At 39.6% G+C, this 15,233-nt stretch overlaps 1 long non-coding RNA gene across 2 annotated transcripts; it reads left to right on the plus strand.

The window, feature by feature from the left end:
* The first annotated feature begins 4,626 nt into the window (after positions 1–4,626).
* On the plus strand, positions 4,627–8,535 carry LOC113964992. 2 transcript variants are annotated; one of them, XR_003533400.1, is made up of 3 exons: positions 4,627–4,761; positions 4,859–4,929; positions 8,149–8,535. It is a non-coding gene; the product is annotated as an uncharacterized LOC113964992 (long non-coding RNA). The 2 variants fall into 2 exon arrangements; XR_003533399.1 differs by lacking the exon at positions 4,859–4,929.
* The last annotated feature ends 6,698 nt before the right edge of the window (positions 8,536–15,233 follow it).

The raw sequence follows: 15,233 nt of genomic DNA on the forward strand, positions 1-15,233 counted from the left end.
ATCTAGCCAGCAAGATTCAAGTGAACATTTTATGGCTCTTTCACTGCTGTTCGAAACATCACCTTCAGTATCCTTTTGTATACAAGCTCTTTAGTAGAGGTAGGTTTAATTTAGCTCTTATCCATATTTATAATGGTCCTCTAATCATCATTGAAAACAATACACCGAAGCTGACAAACTCTGTTACAAGAGCAATTCCAGTAAAATCAGTGGGATGTGCACCTGATTTAGGACTATTTCAAACATTGAGTACTTGCTGACTCCATTCATGCCACATATTGTAAATATTTATTGCCTCATTGCTTATAGCTTTAATAAAAAAAAGCTCGGTTACGCCATACCCAAAAATAAAATAAAATGTATCTTCAAAAACTATGAGACCACTTTAAATCATGTATTATCTTTAACATAAAAGAAAAAGTTTATAGCTTTTTTTTCCCTTACTTTATGTTATCTTGGTATTTCTTCTATGCTTTTATGGCTAGAAACTCACTAATCACTTTTCATTTAAAGGCAAGAGTCTTATGTAAATACATGAGTTGGGCATTTAAGAAAAACCTGAACATCACAGCACTGTAAAACTATAATATAATTTTTTAGATGTTTTGTGAAGAAATAAAAACAAATTCATTTTTTCTTCCATAAAATATATACTACCATTTTCTGAATTAGACTACTTGATATGATAGTGGTTTTAACTTAATTTGAAAAAGAAAGGCATTCCAGAAGAAAAGCTTTATTCACACACAGAAAATTGACAGGTGCCTTTTTATGGGTTGATTGTATTTCAGTGTTTTTCAAGTGATGACTCAGGTTTTCCTTTTATTTATCCACCCACAATTCCTTTCTAGATAGCTTATTTTTATTTTTTTAACGGAACATATTAATGAAGTAACATGTTTTGCTAGACAAACATCAAATTCTCCCCTCTCTCTTCCTCTGCCTTCCACAGTTAAAGAGCAAGCACATCCCCAGAACTTCACTGTTTATTGAAATGAAAGTCTTTAGGGTATTTTGGAAGCAGGAGACATCGAAGCTTGAGTGAGGTACTCCACTGGCAAGCTTTCAAACTTATTTGCAGATCAGGACCTCTTTTGTAGAAGTCTCCCCAGGAGGAAGGCAGTTAGACACCTGCCAGTAGCCTGCAGTGGCACCATCCCACTGTGATGTTAATGAGATGAATGAGAGCACTACGGAGAGCTGCAATAATTACAGGGTGAAGAGCTTGTCTTTTCCTGGCCCTCCTCTCTGGGCTGCCTGTTCTATTAAGCAGGGTCTTTTGTAATACTAATTACAAATGTTAATTAAACATTTCTCTGAGATTTTGCCCTCCATTAATAGGTCAGATAAACAGGGAATAGCAATGACAGGCACAAGTCATTATAGGCCACATGAGAAAAATACCATTTATTTGTTCCCTTCCTTTGGTCCCTCCAAAGACATAACTTCTATTTTCATTTTGTTTTATTAAAGAGACACTAAAACCACTGAACTGTAGCATTTCTGCACAGACATAAAATAAAAATAATTTTTATGATAATGGAGTTAAACCTAGTTCTAACACCCCTGCCGCTACTACTCACTCTAGTCTGCGTTGGCTTGACAAATTTTAAGCATAATCATGACTCTAAGGCTACATAAATGCCCTTCCAAACACAGATTTAAGGAAACATTCGTGACAGCTGTTGATGACAGCACAAAATCTAGTTTGACGGCTTGCTGTGGCATGAGCAGCACATGGCATTCCAAATCGTTGCACTAATCCCATTTTCAACCCAGTCCCTAGAACTACAGGAGTGACCCCTGCTCAGATCAGAACTGAGCACAAGCACTTGGCAGATACTGCCACAAAAAAAAAGCTCTACCTCTTGCCTGACAGTCTGCCACAGCCAGATGCTCCCATCCAGGCTCACATGGAGCAGTAATTTAATACATCAGCAATACTATCTACTTCAGTGAAATAACTTCTGCTGGCTCATCTTACCTTTCTTACAGTTTACATTGCTAAGGTACAAGAGGGAACCAGACTAATTCCCAATTTCATCCTTTTAATATTTTTCTCAAATATGTATATGTGGTTCTAAAAAGTATTTGATGAAACCAAACAGAAACAATTCCTTTTGGAAGAAATTAAGTCAAAAGATGCTCTTTAGGAGCAAAATTAATGTATTCCAACAAAGACATAAAGGAACCTCACTGCAAACATGAGAAGGATGAGAAAGGTTTCCCTCTCAAGATTCATTCTACTGGGCCATGTCACTTGTGAATGCAGCCATAGACTTTCTCTAATTTAATCTTATTTCTATTACCCTGAAATAAGAATTTTACATTTTTTCACTTTGTCAGATAACCCAGAGCTGGGATCTTCTGTTTTGACAGGGAATGAGGACTGGTACAAAACTGAAAAATCCATTATTTTTCCCTACAGCTCCATTGCTTTGACAGCAGCCCACCATATAAGAAATAATGGTGAGACAAAACCTATGGTATATGTCAATATCAGAACCTTTTGAAGGCTTATGACTCAAAGGTATCTTTCTGCATACTATTAGTAACCATGGCATCACTGATACACACTCCTTCACACCATGGACTTTGAAAATAGTCTGGTTTACAAACCTAAGCATGTCAAGACCTGCACCTTTACAGTGTGAGATGGGTAGATACATGAAAGCTGACCCAGGCTCATCTACAGATTCATAGAATTTACCAAAGTTTTGATTCTTTCATCAGAGATTTTTGAATAAGTTATTACCACACCAGCGCTGACAGCTTTTATTTCACAAAGCAGAAAATGTGCCTGTGCAGAGCTCTGAGTACTCCCACAATTTCCACAATGCCCCAAGATGCATCATGAGCCTAACTCTCTCCTCAGCAACCTTCTATCGCCCACTTGCAATGCAAAAAGGCAAGAGGGCTAAGGAAGCCCACGTCTCCCTAAGCCCATATGACTCCAAACAGCTGTTTTGCACTGTTACAGCCTCTGTGAAAATTCAGTTTTGTACTTGGTTGAGTCAAATAACTGTTTTCTCCTACAGCTGCTAATCCAGGTGTATGTTGCCAGATTCAATGGTAGAAAGGCGAGGAAATTACTCGGCCTACCACTGAAAACATGGCTGTCATCATCGAGACTGTTCAGAGCTCTTCTACTCTGCTGAAGATCACAGTAACTAGTGAAGTATCTTTTATATCTCTGGTGATCCATTTATCCTTGCTAATCATACCCACAATTTCAGCTGAGTTTGCAATTGTTCTAAAATGATTGTCAGGATCCTAAAACTAGCTTGCAGCTGAGGAACAACATGGAATTTAAACAGAAAAGCCACAAATAAGAGCAAACAAAACACTGATGCAAATAAGACTCTTTTGATTATCCACACTGATTTCTTAGCACAGGCCATTGATTTTTAGTGCAGAAATCTGTACATCAGTCCATAACTTCTGAATTAGAGTACGCAGTTTTCAAAAGACATTAATTTTTGATCTACGAACTTCATTTGATATTTATTATTCAAAGTATCATTTAATAAGTTGCTATAATGATGAAATATAACAATGATTAAAATTAACCTTTCTAAAATCTGAATTTATCTGATTTCAGCTTCTAGACACTTGATCTTGTTACACCCCTTTCTGCTAAGATTAAAGAACCATAGTTTTGTCCACATAGATATTTTCAGATCATGACACAGTCACCTGTCAACCTTATCTTTGATAAAGTAAGCAGATTGATTTTCTTAAAATCCCACACTGGAAGAGCATGGTTTTCTTCAGCAGAGGGAAAATATTAATTCCTAGAAGTTCTCTAAAACACTGTGATAGAGCTAGGTAGTTTCACAGAAAAAGTGTCACACTTCCACCTTTGTTTTTAGACTATGCTATAAAAATTAATACTGACACAGCGGGAAGCTGGACCTCCAGAGCATTCACTCAGTCTGAATTAACCTGTAATCCTATAATTCCTAAATTCTTCAAGGCAGCAAACAAAGTAGAAAGTGGGTTTAAAAGCAAGATAGACAGTTATGTTTCAGTAGACAGCACTCCAATGACTTCAATATGTCCACAGCATGTTACACCACCTGAGGCTCCCTATTAAGTCTAACTTAATAGGGAGGTACTACACACATATATATATAAATATACATACATATATATATAAAAAGGAAAATAAAATATTTTTTACTATTATAGTAACTAGCCTTCTGAAGTCTATTTTATAAAGACTTTAGGAGACATACAAATTTCTCTACACAATATGGCAGTCCCCATCTTTCTGTAGAAAACATTTCAGTCTCTATAAAAAACTGAATATTTCAGAAGTAGTTTTACAGACCAGTTATTTAGCTTCATTTCCATTACATTTTGCAAGATGCCATAATAACTTTGTGCTGAATGTGTGGCAATTTCTTCCATTTCATTTTGTAAGACGCAACAATAACTGTTTGCTTAAAGTATGGCAATTTCCTGGGAAAGCACTTTTCACTGGACAAGACTTTGATCATGCCAGGGAATGTACCAGCACATTGCAGCAAAGCCATGTCAAACATTTACCAACTATGACATCAGATCAGATGTATTAACCTAACTCATCTGTTTTGCAAGTCTGTCCCAGAAGGCTATGTCATATTCATGCCAACATTAACTTCTGTCAGTGTCATTAAGACTCTAAGGAGTCTTAATTTTTAAGATAAGTTACTACATTGGATTACTGCTTTGAATGCAGGTCTTTGGATCAGAAAGATCCAAAAACCTGCACTCTGGGTAAGTCTACACGGTTGATTATGTGCGGCCCAGGGTGTACGTTTGAAGCCAGGCTTTCAATCCTTCTCTATTTACCTCTTTTGGGTTTGCATTGCAGGACAGTTTCAGAGTTGATGATCTGTAACCCTTTTGGATGAAATCAAGCCAGAAGATACATTTTCAGAGCTTGTATGAAGGAAATTCCCCACAAACACTTAAAAGGTGGCCACAGGGTTTTGTTCTGCAGATTCACTTACTAGTATAGACATAGCTTTTCACTAATTTCATCCTATTTTGATCACTTTCATCTGTCAAAATAATCTGAGAGAGAAACACTTTGGAACCAGCTGTTTGTAACTGTTTTATATGGTTCTCTCTTTCCAGCATGGTTATAAGGTAGTTTGAATTTATTCAGCCTAGTACGTACAAGTGCCTTTGGGTATAGAAGGCTGAGGAAGCAGGAATTGCAGTTTAAAGAAGGAAGCACTTCATGCACGTGCTCAATTTTTCATAGAATTTTTTAGTGTGATACTTACTATGAATGCATGGTTTATTCTGTCAGTGGTCTGTGGTTAACACTCCCTATATACCTATTGGCATGATAAACTGTGATGACTTCATAATAAAGTTAAAAGCCCAACATAAATGCAGAAAAGCAAGGAATTTCAGAGGTAAGATTTGAATTTCATCCCCCACCCTTATTTGTACTGGAACATTATGAACCAGCGATATCCTAGTTTCTTAGGCACAAATATAGAAAATGTAAGGACAGGAATATAAACAGTGAAAACCGTGTGTGTTCTGACAGGTTCACATATTTCCTCAGAACTTACATGTTTTCTATCATTTTGCAAATTCCCAAAACATTTTTGCTAAAGCTTTTTCCTTTATCTCAATGATAGCTGCATCATTTCATAATGAGCCAGGGCTAAAATAATTGATACATTTTTGAAAAAAAAAATCTAGTTGATGGCTTACACTACAGAAGAACATGTTAATAAAATAAGGATGTCAGACAAAATATCATCACTTTATGCTGAGTTGTGGTGCCTGTGACATAAATGCCATGAAAGAGCTCTGGAGCTTTTGGTTGTCTTATTTATTTGGGGTGTTTGTTTGCTTGTTTGCTTCTGGTTTGGTTTGTGGTTTTTTTTTTATCTGGAGAAACAGTAGTATACTTTACTAAGTAAAGTCTCATATAAGGTTTTTCCATTTTGCCTTCCCCTTTCACCTATAGACCTAATGCTCTAGCAATAGGTTATGCAAAACATAGGCTTACTTATTGATTATTGGCATAAAAGTAGGATTTGGATACCAAGATCTGCCAGTGAGTACTCCCAAAAGCATGACCTTACAAATTGAACTTAGGTGCCTTGCTTTCTATTTGTATGACCTAGCAGGCTTTCTGCGGTTTTCAAGGCTAGGAGCAAAATGCCAGCTAAAATTCAACAGCTCTGCAAGTACTCAGCATTTTCCAAAATCAGACCCAAATCACATTACTTATATTGAGTTAGGATCTTGATGTCCGATCTTTTACATAACTTTCCAGCTCACCTCTGCAGTCTGATTCCCCACCATATAAGTTTCTTGCTGAAAGTGAAAGACAATGTTTTTTCTACCTTTTCTACTAGATCTGATCCTGTTGGACAAGATTTGTCTGACCTATTATGAAAAGCTTCCAAACTGCTGGAAGGGAATTTGGCTGAAAGATTACCACTAAGTGCTCATGCAGTGATTTGAAATTTTGCCTGTGAATGATTAGAGAGTGGTTATATGAATAAAAGAAAATCTAAATACCAGGATGTCAGGGATTCCAATTCCCTGGCAGATACTATTTATAAATTATTATGTATTATATTCCAGTCATTCATATTCCTTTGGTGCAGAACTGTTTGGTTTTTTGGCTGATATGATAGATAATATTCTATTCTTACTGGAATAACATAGAATTCTACAATCAGTTATTTGGAAACATCATTTCTAGAACAGTCTGTAAATCTTTCAACAAGTATTTTCATAGGAAGAAGATTCACTGAGGATATAAAGTCCCAGAATTTTATTTGAGGTAGGAATTTCAACTTGAAAGTCTGAAAACTTTCAAAATTTAAGCCAAGTTTTAGTTCTAAATTTTCAGATGAAAAAAATTGTATTCTTTTAGGGCAAATGCATTTTCCATGCTGCAAAATAAATGAGGGGAAAAGAGATTGATATTATTGTTCATTCTGTGTAGGACATCACAGTTTTGAAGAAACACCAAACTGAATGTTCTTTTTTCAGTACTTCATATATTGTCAGAATCATTCAGAATTGTGATGGTGTGCTCCATCCTGCCCTCCCAACCTGACCTGTGTTCCCCATAACTCTGTTCAACTCATTACCACTAGTGGCGATGGCAATGGATGTGTCTGGTTGTGATGACTGCATCTGACTCATAGTGGATTCAGGGGAGAGAGGTAACACAATTAGCCAAAGGCTAATCTAAGCAACAGCAACTGCCCCCACCTTGTCCTCTAGGCAGTAAAAAAGCAAATGTACCTTGTCACTGAATCTTGTTAATAACACACTCCCTTACTTCCTCTAACCATAATGCTGATCAAACTGACTCAAGTCAAACTTGGAAGAAACTAATTTCTGTAGTCAATATGCAAATATGTCTATAAGTCAATTTCTAACTCCACAAGTAGCAGACAGGACCTGTTTAGTTCTCCTGCTAAACAGAAAGATCTCCCCTTGAGTACAGATGCCTCTCAAGGTTACTCCTTGAGGCTGAGAGATTCCTTGCTTCAACAGATTCTCAGTGATTAATAACATGCTAAACTTGGAAATTTTAGCTAACTAATACAAATGATTGATTATGCACATATAATCCTTTAGACATAAACCATTGACCAAGTTGGGACAAAGTCTGGATCCAGACACATACAAATTCCCCTCTGAGAAGGAATTTATAACCCAAGGGGGTCCTTTCTGAACCTCATGACACAGTCAGAGGGTCTCCCTGATAATTCTGCCTGACCTTGTATTTATGCAGCAAATAAGCAAATGGACCTTGTCCATAACTGAATCTTGTTAATATCTGTCGCATTTACTATCAAACCTTGTTAAATCTGTTATCTATGAACATATTGCTACTTCTCCCTCACAAATAAACTGTGTCACGTCATCCACAACAATAATTACATAGATAACTCTTCACATTAGTGCAGCCCATGAAATTCTGGCCTGAGATAGAATAATGAAGAATTGTTTCAATTCACTCAGAGATTCAAAGGCAAAATCATGCAGAATAGGGGTACGATAGGAAGAGACCTGCATCTTCAGGAGAGCTCTTCAAGGCTCTTTCCACAGCTAAATGATTTCTTTAGTTGGTGCATTGAGGAAATTTGCCTTAAATTTATCTTTTCACAGAATATTTGTGGAAGAACTTAAAGCCTTTGTTCTCAGAGAAATGCAAGAGCTGCAATTACATCAAGTCTCTTATGGAGTATCCTGGTGGGAAGAGGGCCCTTGTGCAATGTCCTTTTCCGCACACCCAAGCAGAAGTCAGGCATAATATATTTCAGAATGAGGATGCTGAACTCCCCTGCTACTTCAGCAGAACAAATCAGGATGCATACTTCCATTCTGCATATCAGGATGAAAGAGATCAGTGCTGGAGACAACAGAGAAATTAAGCAAACTCTCTGCACTGAGGAAAATGTGATATGGAAACCCCATTGTCTGCTGAAGAAAATTCTCTGTTTTTTCTGTCAGAAGTTAAATCTTATGAGTGTCAAATATACTTGATAAACAGAATTTTATGGCTAGGAGCTTTACTTCTTTCTGCTGTGTGCTGGACTCCTGTCCATTTGAAGACAAAGCAGGTGCTATGAAATAACTTCAGAGAGCTTTACAGCTACAGTATGACGAAGACATACAGAGGGATTGGGACTCAATCGTTTGCATTTAATCACTGAACCAAAAAGTACAGCTTGTATACCCACAGGTCTTCAGCCTGGTTATATGGGAAGAGAAGACAGATAAACAAGACCATGTTGTGAAGACCTGAGTAGAAATTAACAAACTCTGGTTCCAGAGTGGAAATGCATTTGACATTATTGCAAGGCAGGAGAGGGTGGCTTTGTACCAGGCTGGAATGGTGTCATTTCAGTGGCCTAATGGTGGCCTTCAGGTAGAGCCCTGACACTGGGTCCGTGTGAAGGTCTTTCCATGAGATAAAATGAGATACAACCACTAAAAAGAAAAAAGGAGGCCAAGCCACAGCCTTTCACCTTACTGCTGACAGTGTAGCAAGTTGAGTCATGATACAAAGGATATGGCGTGTCCTCAAAAGTTCATCTCTTATCCTAATTTGGAATCTCAGATGTAAAGCAGTGCTGAACCTTCAATTATTACTACACCAGTACAAAAGCCATTGCCTCAAGAGGCTCTAATTCTCACTCACTACAGGTCCTGGGCCCCACACAGAGACCAAAATTAAAGATGACTAAGCTCTGCCTTCACCCTTCAGGAAGCAAATCTTAGAATGACCACCAAGGCAAACTGACATATCAGAGGGAAATCTAGCCTGACAGGGCCAGCTCTAAAGACATTTCAGGGGTAAAGAGAGGTGTGTCTCTACTCTACAGAGCTATTGATCCACTGCTATGCAACAGTCCTGAATTCTCCCTTACTGGAGCAGCCTGGGTAATCACAAGCAGAGTTAAGAAGCCCTCTCATGCAAGCCCAAGAGGGCAGGATCGAGGCAAGAGACTTCTGTGATAGTATTCTTCTAGATTTTTTCATATATAATGCTGAAATCACACCCTAATAAGTTATTTCAATTCTCACTAAAGGTAGAAAAGATACCCAAAATATGTTTTCTCTGTTTTCTAGTACGTCTGCTGGCTGGTCTGTAATACCTATCCGAAGCAGCTCTAGTTCTTAGTGATGTGGGAAGTTTGGGTCACTATCCTGTTGGTCCTTTGTCAGAGAGAAAAAATTCAGAATCTGTTGTCTTCTCTCTCCTTTTATTTTCTTTTTCCTTTTTTTTTTTCTCTGAACAGTTTGAATGGCAGACTAAAGAATAATCCTGTTCACAGCTAATGTGCAGTAACAGGATTGAGCAAAAAACTCACTTAAGAAGCTTTCATCTGGGTCAGGACATATTGATACCATATTTCAAGATATATGCTCCTCACACTTGTGTAAAGATAAATGTTTCAACAGTAGGCTTAAAAAAAAAAAAGGAAACACAAAACACCACCACCACACTCCAGTGACACAACTACTGAACTATTAGACTACGTGAAACAATTTCCACCCATGTTTGCTTTTCTCACAGATTATGCAGTACTGCAAACTACTTAGAATAAAGTTCTTCCTTCCTATACAAAACCAGCTATGTAATAAGGTTTATTTTCACTGCTTCTGAGTGCCCAAAGAACAAGACAAAGTCACTGTAACAAATTGTGCCTGTCATAATGTCAGAGAAAAAGGAACCACACTTTTAGGTCATAGCCATCTCTGACAGCCACAGATCCAGTCATCTCTTTGGGACAAGACAACTTTTGTGTCCCTCAAAGTCTCTTCTATACTGGATCACTAAAGCCATTTCATTAGTGGGTATCAACACCATGGCTTTTATCTCTCACCAGTTTCTTCTCTTCCAATAGTAACAACATGGGTCTTTCAGACAATGACATCAAGGGAATCCAACAAGATCTAATCCTCCAGTCTTCAATATTCTGTAGAATGCTGGGTATGAGTGATTCTTTATTACTTCTTATTACAGTTCTAAGTATCATTAATGATAAAAAAAATAGTAAGAAAATAGTAGTTGTTAAGCTGGCTGTTATAAAGCAGATAACTTTGCCAGCCCAGCTTATAAATGGCCTGAGCCAGCTTTTCAGAAGCCTTAATATCAGTCTTGCATAGCTTGCACAATAATACACCCATATTATGCATTTACTTTGACTCTAATCCCAAAGTCTTAGGAGTAAATTCAGCTCTTGCTTGTGTATGTATGTATGCACAACTCATCTGGTTTAAGTGATGTTGAAACTTCTCATATAAGGTTTAAATTTATCTAATCCAACCATCTGTTGAAATCAGGGTCTTGTATCAGTTTGTGCAGGTACCTGTCCATTAGAGTATCTAATATTTCCAGTGAACATAATCCTACCATTTTTCTATGCAATGTACGGGTTCTCATGGTTCTCTATCTCCCCATAGTCAGACGGAGGTGCCTTGACACTGTTCATGCCTGTCGCCTTTATCCTGTCACCACATAGTTATAAGAGTTCTTCCATTTTATCTATAATTACCTGTTAGAGATTGGAAAACTGAGTAGTGCCAGACAAAGCCTTCACTTCTCTAGAATGAATAAACCAAATTTCTTCATGCTTCCTTCATGAATCAAGTTCTCTAATGCTCTAATTACCTTGGTGTTACCTCCACCAAATCCTCTTTAGTTTTTCAATCTCTCCTGAACTGGAGGATCAAAAGTGGACACAGTATTCCAGCTGTGGCATATTCAGCACCAAGTAGCATGAAAAAATCACATCTCTTAATCTCCTAAGTGCACTGCAACCCACTAGCCTGTTTGCTTTCACTGATGGAAAGCTGCACTGCTGGGTCATGTCCAGCTTGGTGCCTACTGAGACTCACAGGTCCTTCTCAGGTGCACTACGCTCCAACCAGTCAGATCCTTGTCTGCATTCCTGTTTGGGATTATTCCAGAGCAGGTGCAGAACTTCACATTTGTCTTTTTTAAAACCTTGTTGAGCCAACCTTTCAGCCTGCTGATATCTCTTAGCATTGTGGCTTTTCCTTCTCACATTCTACTTCTCTTCCCAGTCTTGCATCATCAGCAAGCTTGGCAAAAATGCATTTGAACCTTTCATCCAGATTGTTTGTAAAGATTGAATAGTATCAAACCTAGGGTCAGTCCCTGAGGAACTCCACACAAGGCCAGTTGCATATTTGACTTTAAGCTACTAGCCAACAACAACTTTGAGCTAAGCAACCTAACCAGTTCTCCATGCAGCTTGTGGCACTTATCTGAAATACGTCTTCCCAAGCTGTTAACAAAGGTGTTGTGGGACACCATGACAAATGACTTGCTAAAATTATGGTAGATGCTGTTCAAAATAATACCATCTTTTATTGACCTAGTTGTTTCATAATACAAGACAATGAGACACACCTCACCCTTTGTAAATCTGTCCTGGCTTCTTCCAGTCACTTATTCTGTCACATCTTACAGACTTTGTGTCCAGTTTTTACAGAAGGTTTGTAATTTGACCCTACTGTAGTGTTAGTGGCTTGCCATTTGCTTTGCCACGGCTTCCTTTCACGGGGACTTGGGGCTAACTTTAGCTATTTAGACCAATACAAGGAAGGCATCAGACATGTCACCCTTTTCTGTGCCATTTTTGACTTAACTAGTCAAAGCCATTCAGCAGCAGGCTTGCTTCCTTGTACTTCTGGATGCTACTGTCATGCCTATAGGAGCCTTACTTGTTTTCACAACATATCTTGAAAGCTACCTCAAAGTCTTCCAACAATTCCAAAGTCCTTTGGCTTCCAAAGCAGACAGTTCTAGGATCCTTCCTAACAGCTCCATGAGTCAAGTTGAAATCTGTTCTTATGAAGTTCTGAGTCTTTATTCTCCTACTTACCTTCCTCTGGCTCTTAAGGTGTTAAACTCTATTACTATACAGTCCCTGCAGCCAAGGCTTCTGTTGAAGGTCATAATAATGGGTATTGTATGTATCTACAGGCTATATAGAGTAACGAGAGGATAGAGACCTATGAAATAACAGCACCTACAGGCCATAAAACCACATGTAAATTCCTTGTCCAGCTACCTTTGAAAGGCAAGTTTAATAGCATCATTAAGTACTGGAAAACACAGGCCTTATCCTTCTCTATACGAGTTCAGTAGGAGTCTCCAGTTAAATGTCAGTCTGCGGGATAACTTGCAATTAGTCACATGATTCACATGACTGCGCCAAACCTACCTTTTCCACACTCCATATTTTGAGCTACAAATTATTTCTCTGCAAAAATCAGAAAAAAGGCAAATGACACAACTCTGCACCAATGCATGTAGTATGGGTAACAAACAGGAGGAGCTGGAAGCCATGATGCAGCATGAAAGTTATGACATAGTCCCAGTCACAGAAACGTGGTGGGATGATTCGCATGACTGTAGTGCTACAAGGGATGGCTATAAGCTCTTCAGAAAGACAGGCGAGGAAGAAGAGGTGGTGGGGTGGCTCTGTACATTAGGGAGTGTTTCAACTGTACAAAGATCAAGGATAGGGATGATAAGGTTGAGTGCCTATGGATAAGGATCAGGGGGAAGGCCAAAAGGCAGCATCCTGGTGGGTGTCTGTTACAGACCACCTAACCAGGATGAAGAGGCAGATGAAGTATATATGTAAGTGGCTGGCTGATGTTTCATGATTGCTAGTCCTTGCTCTTGTGGGAGACTTTAACTTGCCAGGTGTCTGCTGGAAACTCAGCACAGGGGAGAGTAGACAGTCTAGGAGGTTCCTGGAGCATGTGAAAGATAACTTCCCAACACAGCTGGTGAGTGACTCCACCGGGGTGTGGCCCACTAGACCTGCTGTTTACAAACAGAGAAAGGTTGGTCGGAGATGTGGTGGTCAGAGGCCATCCTGGGCACAGAGAACATGAAATGATGAGTTTTTGATTCTTAGTGAAGTGAGGAAGAGAATCAAAAAAGGTGAAAGCTCAGCTAGAACTCAATCTGAGCACTGCTGTGAAAGATAATAAAAAATGTTTTTATAAATGCATTAACAACAAAAGGAGGGCCAGGGAAAATCTCCATCCTTTATTGGACCTGGGGGAGAAAATTGTCACCGAGGATGAGGAAAAGGCTGAGGTACATAATGCCTTCTATACCTCAATCTTCAACAGAAAGACCACTTATCCTCAGGGAAACCAGCCTCTCGAGCTGGTACAGAGGGACAGGGAGCAGAAGAGACACACTGTAATTCATGAGTAAGTATTTAGTGTCCTGATGAGCCACTTAGACACTCACAAGTCTCTGGGAGTGGATAGGATTCACTCAAGGGTACTGATGGAGCTGGTGAAAGAGCTTGTCAAGCTAGTCTCCATCATTTGTCATCAGTCCTGGTTAACCAGGATGACTGGAGCTTGGCAAATGTGACACCCATATACAGGAAGGGTTGGAAGGAGGATCCAGGTCTGTCAGCCTGACCTTGGTGCCAGGAAAGGTTATGGAACAGATCACCTTGGCCGTGATCACAAGGCACATATAGGACAACAAGGATATCAGGTTCAGCCAACATGGGTTTCAGAAGGAAGGTCCTGTTTGGCCAACCTGATCTCCTTTTATGACCAGTTGACTCACATAGTGGATGAAGTCTACCTGAACTTTAGTAAAACCTTTGATACAGTTTCCCACAGCATTCTGCTGGAGAAGCTGGCAGCCCATGGCATAGACAGGTGTACTCTGCTGGGTTAAAAACTGGCTGGATAGCTGAGACCAGAGAGTGGTAATGAATGGAGTTACATCCATCTGGTGCCTGCTCACTAGTGGGATTCCCCAGGGCTCAGTACTGGGGCCAGTCCTGTTTAATATCTTTATCAATGATCTGGATGAGGTGATCGAGTGCATTCTCATTCATTTCACACATGACACTTAGTTGGGTGGGCTCTGCAGAGGAATCTGAACATACTGGATCGATGGGCCAAGGTCAGTGGTATGAGATTCAATAACTTGAAGAGTCAGGTCCTGCACTGGGGTTACAACCACCTCATGCAGCACTACAGGCTGGGGGTAGAGTGGCTGGAAAGTTGCCTGGCAGAAAACAACCTGGGGTGCTGGTCCACAGCCAGCTGAACATGAGCCCAGGTGGCCAAGAATGCCAATGGCATTCTGGCTTGTGTCAAAAATAGTGTGCCCTGCAGAACCAGGGCAGTGATCATCCCCCTGTACTCGGCATTAGTAAGGCTGCACTTTGAATCCTGTGTTCAGTCTTGGACGTCTCACTATAAGAAGGACATTGAGGTGCTGGAGCATGTCCAGAGAAGGGCAACGGAGCTGGTGAAGGGTCTGGAGCACAAGTCTGATGAGAAGAAGCTGAGGGAGCTGGGGTTGTTTAGCCTGGAGAAAAGGAGGCTCAGGGGAGACCTCATCACTCTCTACAACTATCCGACAAGAGTTTGGAGCAAGATTAGGTTTGGCTTCTTCCAGGAAACTAGTGACAGGACAAGAGAAATGACCTCAAGCTGTGCCAGTGCATGTTTAAGTTGGACATCGGGAAGAATTTCTTCACTCAAAGGGTGGTTAAGCATTTGAATGGAGTGCCCAGGGAACTGGTGGAGTCACCATCCCTGGAAGTGCTCAAGAAACAACTGGATGTTGCACTTAGTCCTATAGTTTACCTGACAAGATGGCATTCAGTCAAAGGCTGGACTCGATGACCTCGGAGGTCTTTTCCAAACTTAAAGACTCT

Source organism: Neopelma chrysocephalum, unplaced genomic scaffold (genome assembly GCF_003984885.1).
Source record: "Neopelma chrysocephalum unplaced genomic scaffold, ASM398488v2 Primary Assembly neopelma1_22b, whole genome shotgun sequence".
Classification (NCBI taxonomy): domain Eukaryota; kingdom Metazoa; phylum Chordata; class Aves; order Passeriformes; family Pipridae; genus Neopelma; species Neopelma chrysocephalum.